This window comes from Liolophura sinensis, chromosome 7, assembly GCF_032854445.1.
Source record: "Liolophura sinensis isolate JHLJ2023 chromosome 7, CUHK_Ljap_v2, whole genome shotgun sequence".
Taxonomy (NCBI): Eukaryota; Metazoa; Mollusca; class Polyplacophora; order Chitonida; family Chitonidae; genus Liolophura; species Liolophura sinensis.
The window spans coordinates 17,242,963-17,254,998 of NC_088301.1; the positions used below are offsets into that span (position 1 = coordinate 17,242,963).

The 12,036-nt window shown below is 38.2% G+C and overlaps 1 long non-coding RNA gene across 1 annotated transcript; it reads left to right on the top strand.

The window, feature by feature from the left end:
- The first annotated feature begins 2,076 nt into the window (after positions 1-2,076).
- Positions 2,077-5,235, top strand: LOC135469693 (uncharacterized). Its single transcript, XR_010444351.1, has 4 exons — positions 2,077-2,184; positions 3,624-3,866; positions 4,254-4,463; positions 5,109-5,235. It is a non-coding gene; the product is annotated as an uncharacterized LOC135469693 (long non-coding RNA).
- Positions 5,236-12,036: the final 6,801 nt, after the last annotated feature.

The window sequence follows — 12,036 nt, forward strand, 5'->3', positions numbered from 1 at the left end:
TTTTGTTTTGGTCCGTGTATATGGTGGATTCAGCTACTGTTTATTTTGTAAGTTGTTCTCCAGTCCTGTATTACCACAAAGAAGATGATTTAGACTATTTTGTTTTACAGTAGGTGCACAGCAATGTTAAGGACAAACTCCATCTAGTAACACATCCAGTCTTCACTGTTGTCATAGAGCGCACTATCTACGTTGTTTTTCATTACAGAATTTACTGACATGCAACTCTAAAACCCTTCTGCCGATTGATCCCATACTACAAAATATAACATAGGCTTCATATATTTATTTTATATTACACCACAACTTGTAAATAATTTCAAATACGGCAGTGTCAGAAACAGGGCTTAGAGTGAAGTTGATAGGGGATTAGGTATCTGGTGTCACTTTCCCTCAAGGCATACCAGAGCATGCCACCCGGTTTTGAATAATTCTGACGTCACCCATGTCAGTGATGTATTGCCGTCGAAAATGTGCTTGTCCAGTTTAACGTTATTACTTAGAAAAAAAAAGATCTAACTTCATTTTCTTTGTAAGGATATGAATTTTTAACATATCGATGTGCAGAGCTCGTGTTGTAACGTACAACTGACTAAAAGCAATTTACAGAGTATGACTGATTTACAGCCAGCTGAATATAGGCGACTGGCTGAAAGAAACAGACTACTGTGTATGCCATCAGTCCCGTGCAGGTGAATAAATTTATTCTCCTACCCCTCCTGAGTAGTCTTACTTGTCCACACTGTAAAAATATTTGAGAGTAAAACCTAAACTGCATTCACATTTAATGCCGATTGTGTAGTTACATAAAGTGTGGAGAATTAAAAGTACAGTGGCGTCTACAGTGTGGCATAAACCTCGTGGATACATAATTACCAGTATGATGTTTACAAAGTAACAGGTAAGGTGAGTGTATGCAATTCGATGGCAAAACCCATGCTCTATATGTACACCAGGTATTTGTACAGAGAACTGTTTGCAGAGTACTGTGGTATACGATATAGAAAAATGGTTCGCATACATATAAAGAGATTATTAAAAAAAAACCAGGCGAGGACATGTCCCACACGGCAACCTCTTGTGTCACGCCAGAGACGGCTTGTTTCTTTGACGAACTGTTCACTCCGCTATGTTAATTTCAACTCTTCCTGCTTAAGGTCCTATTATATAGTCACATTTTTCAGTGATTTTTGGTGATATATTCAGTGTGCCGACAACTCAAGATTCTGCTGGCTTGTCCGGTCGTACATGCGAATGGTTGCCAACAACCCTGTAGATTGTCGTTTCCCCAGTCTCTACCGGATTTTTTTCCACTATAATTCTGGCCGCCGTAGTATAAGCAAAAGAATATTGAGTACGGCGTAAAACATAAACAAATTAAGTGTGCCGACTAATTAAATTCATAAAATAGAACATTTACGAGATCTCTTGGATCTGTTCCACAATCATCACGTTTAACATTTTAACATTAAAAACGTATGACTCCAAACAGACCTTACTGAACAACTAAGAATGCATATAATGTAGGAAATTAGGACGGGACCATGCAAGGAGAAGCAGATGTTAAAAAGACGTAAAGTATGGTGTAGGCGAATGAATGAAATCAGTATTCAGATCGCGTATCATTCTAGTATGTAAGTTGACGATAATAAAATATGCATCTCGGTTGCGCCTTGATTGCAACTCTTCATGCATTGTATACCAAACTTTGCGATTTAATTCAACGCGATGGATTTATAGTCTAAGGGCCGTATATCTTTAAACATGATAACCTTTAAACTTTGCTACACCCACTTGGGAGAATTACACATGAAAAGATTTAAATGCAATACAAATAATGCATTTCTCACTCTGTATTATTATTTATTTCACAACTCATGGTAACAGGCTGCAGTTTTAGGTGTTATGTCTGTGTTAAGATTAAGGTATAAGATTTCTATGCCTATTGTCCAATAACTAAGTGCCTTATCCACCCAGTAACTTAAATGGGCCAAATCAACATTTGCATAAAGAAGTAATAAAATCTAACCCGACGAACATGTATTCTAAAAGTTAATGATGGGTGTCTATTAATTTCAGTTTGGGGCCAGCTGTGTGGCAACTGCTTGAGTCAGTGTAATCAGGAAACCGGAGAATGTTCCGGAAAGTGTGCTCTCGGCTGGGATGGTCCTACTTGTTCCAGACGTAAGTATCACAATACCAAACACATGAATTTATATATGATGTGTGAGCATCCATATACATATACATGTTGTTACATATTTAGGTAAATTTTCATCTGCCAGCTGTTTTCATTTATATATTAGACAACCTATAGTCGTAAAGAAAAGTAAAAAATTATTTTATTTATTCATTGATTTGATTAATGTTTTACGCCGTACTCAAGAATATTTCAAATTCCGTCAAAATTATGGTTGGAAGAACAGAGACAGAGCCAGTAGACAATGTGATTAGAAAACAGTAGAGCATGTCAAATTTCATTTTTGAAAGGTTTTTGTTAAGTGATATAGGTTTATATCTGGAAAAAGCCACGCTATATATATTTCAATGCATTAGGAGTATTCTCAACTGCGTGTAAGTTTTAATCTTAACAAAACGAAAATTTCTAATTGCAGCCTCAGTAGCGGCCCATAAAATCAGCATTTGCTCATTTATATGCCAGTAAAATGTGATTACTTTCAGTTTATTTTTGAAAAAATGAGAGCGTTGTCCATACTGAGATATTGGTGGAATTTTAGATACTTACCTCATGACCTCATCTCAGTTTCTGCTGGAATCACTGCTGAAAGCTGATGAAGCACCTAAAAGGAAGATGAGAATCGTATCGGCAGGATTACTTGTACAACAAAAACTTTGTTGATTGTAAATCTTTGTTGAAGGACAATTCAGTGCATTCTCTGACCTTTTGCTGGGGCTGTAGTGGAAACCATCATTTAGTCGGTGGCCTCCGTGACTCAGTTGGTTCGCGAGCTACTGCAGCGTAATGAGCCAGGAGTCTCTCACCAATGCGGTTGCTGTGAGTTCAAGTCCAACTCATGCTGGCCCGCTCTCTGCTCGTATGTGGGGAGGTCTTGCGGCAACTTACGGATGGTCGTGGGTTTCCCCGGGCTCGGTTTCCACCCAACATAATGCTGGCCGCCGTTGTATAAATAAAATATTCTTGGGTACGGGGTAAACCACCCATCAAATAAATAAATAAATAAATCAGTCCGCAGATACCTTGACGTGTACATCTCAGTCTTATGCGTCTAAGGCTTAATGTCTGCACTTTTGTGAGTAGACCGGCAATGTGCGATAGTTCCCTTTTTCTTAAAACTTGGCTATTATTTAAGTAAAATATGGATGGATGAGGGTTTAACTTGAAGTAAAATCTACTTTACATTTTTTCTTGTTTAGCAATAACGAAACGATACTTTGCATTTTTGAGGCATTTCTAAGCATTAATAACCAAATTACGTTTGTTGTATGTGGGTACAAAAAATGTTAGCCATTTAACAATTAACATGCAAAGGGATGCTGCTCTGACATAACATCATTGATAAAATACATCAAACTATACACAGCAACATGTAACTATGATGTCTAACACCATGTTGATGCTAATACTGTGATTCCGATGGCAGGAAATGTGGCATTTAACCAAAGCACGACGCAGTCTTCGGATTATAGCGAGGGAGGGTTCAGCTTCACCTCCGGACTCGCCGTTGATGGTAGGACTGGACCTGATTTTTATGCGACACCAAATACATGTACTCACACCAGAGAAAATCCACATCCCGCGTTTTGGACGGTGACACTGGATGCACAGTACAGCATCTATCGGTTCAGGATATATAACAGGGAAGCTTCTCCGTGTTCCCCTCCGTGTAAGTTAACTTTTTAGTGTCCTTAAAGAAGTTGACCTGGTCGAGAGTCCATGCATCTTATCTTCCTGTAATAAATCTCCAGTGAGGTTGCAGGCTCAAATCTAGCCTTTGTTGTTCCTTGTTATGGTTATAAGCCAGGTGGTTTGTCAATTACCTGCCAAGCTCCGCTGGTTTTCCCAGGCTTTTTTCGAGGAATGAGTTCTTAATATCGAAACCAGTCATATGCAGTTTAACACTATCAATTTAAAAATGCGTTATAATTTCATCCCCATGGCTAGAGCATTGATCTCCAAAATATCCATGTCTGAGCTTCCAGGTGTAGAACAAAGACGACTGGTTGAAAGAAACAAACTATAGTTCCAACAAATTCTGTTGTTTATTCTTCAGGTGGTGAACGACTTAACGGCTTCTCTCTGTCCGTTGGAAATTCCTCCCAGAGTTACAAAATCTGTTACCAGGACACCACCACGACCCCAATAGGTCCCGGGGATATCATCAACGGAGTTTGTAACGTCAGTGGTCCTGTGTTTGGGAACACTGTAAATATCTCGATAAACACTTTCAAACCACTTACTCTGTGTGAAGTACAGATTTTCGGTAAGTTTCTTTGACAACGAATAACACCCTCTATAAAAATTAATAGTGTGAGAACAATTCCATAATTGTGAGATCACAAAAGCACGCAAGCAACTGGCTCTCATTAACCCAGCGGATGGTTAAGTCTGCCGAACCTACGGTTTGTGTTTTCTCATGATGTTGTATATCAGCGGTGACCGGGAAAGTTGAGTACGTTTTAACATCACCGGTGCCAACCCGCGGTGGACCGCTGGCGATAATGTATTTATCGGCGTTGGGCCACTGGCAATAATGCATTTTCTTATGAGCTACAGGCTAAGAAAAGAAACATAACGTATTCGGTTGGTAAATATAGCGTTTTGTTATGCAAAAGCTTCTACTGCAAATGGTTGGAGTGAAAAAAACATCAGCAACATGTCTAGAGTAAATCTTGGATCAGCAATGAGCTAGAGGAAAGAAAAGTGTGGAACTAAATATGTGTTGGATGCATTTGACTTACAAAAGGTATTGCATTGTCTTCTGACTGACGTGAGGGCATAAAAATGACCTCACAGTCATTTTTTCATTTGACTTTTGCAATTTCTGTGTTTCCTACACGTGAGTTAAGGTCCTATGAAAAGAATTCTTAATGTGTAGGCCTGTTATGTAAGTTTGTTCATGTATCAGTATGTGCCCCCGGGACGTATGGACCAGACTGTGGGAGGAGATGTGGGAACTGTGCTCAGGGACCATCTGTGTGTAATACAACATCCGGGCACTGTCCACAGAGAACACCCAGGTGCATGGAGGGATACTCTGGTCTGAAATGTGATACAGGTAAGTGTTTTAAATTTTATCGCCAGTTATAAACAAATGCTACATGTTCTTTTCAAATTTCTGTAAAGCAATGGAGCAAAGTATGAGTGACATATTATAATCGCTTCCCATGAAATTCATCATTGAAGAATATACTCCTCTTTATTTCTTCCTTATAATATAAGTATGTTTAAATCCGGCAGGAACAATGAGCAGTTATGGCATCCAATGATAGAGGTAAAACATTACTTTTTACCATACTTCAACTTCTTGTACATAATTTTGGTGTTCTTTAGTTCCCACACATGTAGGTTATCCTTAAAACGATCTGTCGGATGCTGTGCTATGGTAGTTTTAATTAACAAGAACAGATGTGTTTATCTTGAGACAATCACATCACATGTATTTCATATAAACCATAGTTGCATTTTAAATACGGTGTAAATATGCATGTACTCAGCCTGTGATGACCGCTTCGGTGGCCTAATAGTTAGAGAGTTTGCCTTGAAGTCGGGAGACACAGGATCAAACCTAGATCAAGTCATAACAAACACTTTAAAAATGGGTCTTGGGACTCTTGTCGCTCAGCACTGTTGGGTTGGAGGAGGGACAAACGACTGGTTGGACCAGTGTCAGTGTAGTGTGACTGGGTCCGGTACGTGTGGCATGATAATGATCAGTGGCGGCAGCATTTTGGCGCCATGGATTAGCCCTGCCACCAAATAATATATTATATGTACATGTGCACAAAAGTAATGACTTTTCGCTGTCATATGGCTAAAAATTGTTAAGTACATGTAGGACGTTTAGCACCAATCATACAAACATATTGTAACCTTTGGACACACAAATCAGATTATGAGATAAAATGTGGAAATTGCTGTAAGGTGACGGAGTCTGTGACGTTACAGTCGGTTATTGCCCTGACCGGATACCAAGATGCATGCCGGGATACTCTGATGTGGCATGTGACACGTTTTGGTTTGATCATGGTGACATGCGATACTATACATTTAGTAAACGATAATTTAAACGATTACAGTTTAGAACATGAAAACCGGCAATATAATAGTCACAACGTTTTGGGAAAATTTTAGAACCAAGAAACTGTGCTCTCTTCGAGGTGATAATAATAACATTCAAAAGAGATCAACAATTTTACAGCCAGTTGTTAAGTCTATCAATTAAAGCACTTTAAATAGTCAATACCTCTAATCTGCTGGAAATATACGTAATGGTAAAGGCTAATTCTCTTAAGATACTAAATTTTAGGATCGCTGCTATCACCAGCATGCAGCCAGCACAATGGACCAAGGAATCGGGATGTAGAACTGCATGTCGAAGGATATCACCAAAATCCACATAGTTCATTAGGATATGTTTCATGTGGCATTAGGCATTTTCATTCATCTTAATTTCATCTTGATACTACACCCACTTTGACCTGAATTTTCAGGCTGCATGTATATTCTCTCTTCAACATTTTTTTCTCTCTCCTTGCTGTTCTTATATATTTGAGTTTTGTGAATTTACAAAACGGCGAACAGATATTGGCAAAATACCAGGGCCCGTATTCATAAAGATATTTAAACATGTCTTGGTGTTAAAAAATTCTTAAACCCACTGAAGAACCCTTAAATTGATAGAAAAACTTCAGTGCCATTTAGGAAAATACGTAAGCGTTAAGAAATTCTTAAATTCTAAGTGTGACCATGACCACTTTTGCCCATCTTTTTGTTAAATTCTTAAGTAGTTTTTAACCAACAAACACATAGGGGGCGTTCAACGAAATTGTTCGAACGAATATATTGAAAGAGAGCTCTTAGATAGGTATTGTCTGAATGCTGCACAGGAATTTGGTACATTGAATCACTAGTTAGGGACAACGTTGTAAGTTGTAAGTGCATCTAACAGAAACTGTGCACTTAAAACAATGCAAAAAGTGTTGATTACTCTTCGTTTTTTGACAACTAGGAAATGCACCTAAGCAGTGGTGATGACATTGGAGTCTCACAGCCGACTGTATCTAGGGCTGTCACAGCTACCGTCCGAAGTCTGTTTTCATTTCATTCGTTTTCCACTGACAGCTCGCGATTTTTCCGAGAAAAACAGGAAGTGTTCTACGCTGTTGCCCAATTTCCAGGCATTCTTGGGTCTATTGATGGGACACACGTACAAATCACTGCTCTTCGCACATATGAAAACGAAATTGTTAATCTGCACCATTACCACAGTATTAACGTTTAACTTGTTGTCGATGCGAAGTACAACGTTCTGGACATTGTCTGAAAATGGTCGGGGTCTACACATGACGCTCGAATTCTGCCACACTCATCCACACTCATCTGATTTGAGATAGCCGGTACCCATCTAAACGCTGGCTTCTTACCCCCTTCCTCAGGCTACAACCCGGTCCTCAAATAAATTATAAGAGGTATATCATTAAAATATTTCCTAGTTGACCTTTGTACCGCGAAGATAGAGTTGTTTCCACTCATATTCATTAGCGGCGAATTTGCTTTTCTATACGTGGTAAATGATCGAAATCTTTTTGTGGAAAAAAATATCCTCATTTAAAAACACTTGAGTTTCTATAAAGAGGAATAATTACTGAAATGTAAATATTATAAGAGTTCATCGTAAAGTCCAAACATTTGAGCTAATTCATCCAATTTTCCCCTGCAGTATTTGAGCTATACCTATATTCTTAAAAAATGCTCATGGGGAGGCACAAGAGCAATCACTATTGCCGTTTTAATGGTGAGATCTTTGAGTAAAATAAATTTAACTGGCGATAAACTTTTAATGAACCATAACACGTTGATGACATCCCATATTTCTGAATATATTGGGTTAGGAGGCCGCCCATTGAAAATGGTCCTCATAGATTTTATTTCTAAAGGGTGTTCCAGATGTGTGTCGTTTACAAACCTACATCACATCTCCTGGCACTGGGTCTGTTTGTTGCCTATTGCAAATATCCCACCCATCTGGACACATTGTTTATGAGTTCCTGGCTTCCAGGAAAATGTAGGATGAAATCGGCAGCGTGTGTTGAAATGTTTTGGTTTTTAACAGATCTCCTGACAATCTGGATGCTAAGAATTTCAGTTTCCCCTGAAGAGGATGCAGGCTGAGCTGTGGCAAAAAGTCACTAGATCCGGCCTTTGTGGAAGAAACAATGGCACTGCTCACAGTATGAGCAGCAGGGTAGAAAACCAGGTTTTTATAAGCCAGGCATGGGGTATTAGGAGGCCGTTCTCCCTGTCTTCCCTAATCTTTTGTAGACACACTGGGATGAGGCTGAAAGGTGAAAATGGGTATAAATAAATGTTAGACCAAGACACTGTAAAAGCATTTACATGAACAGCATGCGAATGTCTTTGCCAAGAGACATACTTGTCCAACTTTAGCATTTAGACGAGATACACACAAATCGATCTATGCCTACCCAAACCTCATCACAATTTTCTAATAGACACCTGTGTGTAACGCCCACTCTGTGCGATCATAGAAAATTCTATTCTTAAAGTCTGTCGTTTGATGAGTCTTTTCAGGTATGTTTTTAGATGTGTTGATAGACCGATATCCAAAATGTGTCTTGAGATACACCAGTTCCACATTTGTACACCAGATCATTAACCAGGATTGACCTTGTCCCTCCCACATGATTGACATGACCTCACCGCATTAGTATAACCCCACGAGTAACTGGATATGAATATCTTTGTCACACTTAGCAGAAGTATGCAGCGCCAAATAGCTTCACAGTAACTCCAAATAACTTATATTTTAATAAGTTTTCTAAACAAGCACCTCAAAGTAGAGTGGAAGCTTCTCAACTTATTGTTTTTGAGGCTGATTTGCGAAATAAGTGAAGTTTCTGACAATGCACTTCCTCAGCCCACTAGTAGAGCTCCGTTTTTATTTATCCATTAATTTTTTATTAAAGCATCATAATCACCCCACTGTCTTCGAGGGCATTTGTATTGTTCATTTTTAAGCTTCTGTTCTGTGGCGTATTCGACCCCAGAACAAAAAGAAACCATGGTACCGATTAGAGATGCTAACTGTGGAATTTTGGTTCTTTCATGAGTGAGTAATGAAGAGGATCTATCTACCAAAATGTCTGCCTCTCTCTTTATCATTGTAACTTCCATTTTTACCGTATCATTATTAAAACCTAGATGGCTTATTTGTTAGCTTGGTTCTAAGCAATGTTTTTCAATATTGATAGTAAATTCTAGAGGATGAAACAACAAGTTGTTTTCAAATTTTCCCATAATGTCACAAAACAGCTACCCAAAATATGCTGTTATGAATATTTATGGTTATTGGATTGTATGGTCCTGTATGGACGAGTCCATTTTTAAATCGCCTATATTTTTAATATTCTGGAAATACACATTATGGTACAGGCTAATGCTCTTCAAATACTAAATGGCAGGATCGCTGGTAACACCAGCATACAGCCAAACTCAATGGACTAAAGAATCGGGGTGTAGAACTGAGTGTCGAAGAATATCAGCAAAATCCACATAGTCCAATAAAATATATCTGATGTGGCATCCGGCATTTGGTTCACCTTGATTTCTTTTTCATACTACACCCACTTTGACTTAAATTCCTCAGGCTGCATGTATATTCTCTCTTCAGCAATTTTCTTCTCTCTCCTTGCTGTTCTTATATATTCAATTTTGTGAATTTACCTCAAGGCGAACAGAAATTGGCAAAATATCAGGGCCCGTATTCATAAAAGCAATTAAGCATTTTTTGATGCTAAAAATTGTTTTAAACCCACTAAAAATTCTTAAATTGATAAACGTACTTAAGTGCCATCCATAAAAGACGTAAGTGTTAGGAATTCTTAAAATCTAAGTGCGCCCATGGCCACCTTTATCTTTTTCTTAAATTCTTAAGTACTTTTTAACCAACAACACGGGGAACGTTCAACGAAATCGACGCCACTTTAAGGAAAGAAGAGATTTTTTGGTTTTCGTTTGGATGCTGCACAGGAATTTGGTATATGGAACTACTAGTTAGGGATAACGTTGTAAGTGGATCGAACAGAAACTGTGCAATTAATCCAATGCAGTAAGTGTAAATTACTTTTCGTTTTTCGGGAACTAGGAAAATACAGCTGTGCAATGGTGATGACATGAGAGTCTCACAGCCGACTTTATCTAGGGCTATCACAGCTACCGTAAGAAGCCTGTTTTCACTCTCGTCAGTGGGGCACTCGTACAAACCACTGCTCCTAACACATATGAAAAAGAATTTGTTAATCTGCACCATTACCACTGTATTAACGTTCAATTTGTTGTCGATACGAAGTACAACATTCTGGACATTGTCGCAAAATGGTCAGGGTCTACTCATGCGATTCGAATTCTGACTGAAAGTGGACTGAGACAGGTTTCTGAAAACTACCACACACCCATTCACACTCATCTGATCGGGGATAGCGGGTATCCATCTAAACGCTGGCTTCTTACCCCTTTCCTCAGGCCACAACCCGGCCCTCAAACAAATTACAAGAGGTGTATCATTATAATATCTCCTAGTTGACCTTTGTACCGTGAACATAGAGTTGTTTCCCTTGATATCCATTAGCGGCACATTTCTTTTCTATACCTGGTAATTGATAGGATTTCTTTTTTGGGGGGAAAAATATATCCTCATTTAAAAACATCTGAGTTTCTATAAAGAGTAATAATTACTGAAATATAAACATTAAAATTAATTATTATTAATATAAACATTATACAACAAACAGTTCAAATATTTGAGCTAATTCATCCAATTTTCCCTTGCAGTATTTTAGCTATACATTTATTCTTCAAAAATGCTGATAATATCTGTTATTGCAATTATTCAAATACATATTTGTTTAAATATAGAGGGCCAATATTTCAGGGACTGTGTTGATTCCTATCAGCATTGATTAGTACCTCACCAAGCAATTTTCACATTAAAAATAAATTTGTTCCATAAGCCCACTGTAAATTAATATTCCCTTTATTGCTTGTTAATTTAATACAATACAGAAGAGATAGCCGAACTGAACAAGCTTGAAGTGAAAGAACTCACCAGACATACATGGCTCAATACAATTACATTTGACGGGCAAGATGAAAAAGAAAAATATTACATGGAAGCAGTGAGAGACTTGCTGAATGCCTTTATCACAAACACTAACGATCTGGGGAAGAAATGCAGTAAAAGTGGCACAATATTTTCATTCAATTTATTCTTCTTGATTTCTTTCTTGCAATTTCATTTCATAATACTGAATTTGAAGTTCGGTTTTTTAACTTAACGTGCTGAATAATCTCGGCCTTGCTTGGGTTTGGAAGTGGATTCTGTGCTTTATGCTGAACCACTGGTGCGACAGGTGAAGGTACCTTCACTAGAGCCTGTAGGTGGGTGATGTCCTCTGCCTGACTGGCACTAGGCAGAGCTTCCAAATATCTTATGGGTAAAGGTGCTGATGGAAAGCATGGCATGTCAGTTGTGCTGAAGTCTATACCACTATAACTGGCCCTTTTAAAAAACTTAAGTCGGAGGGCCTTTCAAACAACAGATACAACTCAAGCTGACTAAAATGCAGCATATTAGTTTAAGAAAACCAAAATTGGACTTAGTAACGTTTTAAACCTGCTTAACACAACAAGTGTCTGAAGCACTGTGATAAATTCTAAATTTACTCATGCATTTATATTCATCATTGCACATTGCATTTTTAGAAAAATTACTTTCTGACATTCATTAAGTTGAATTAAGGTGGTATCTATGCTGT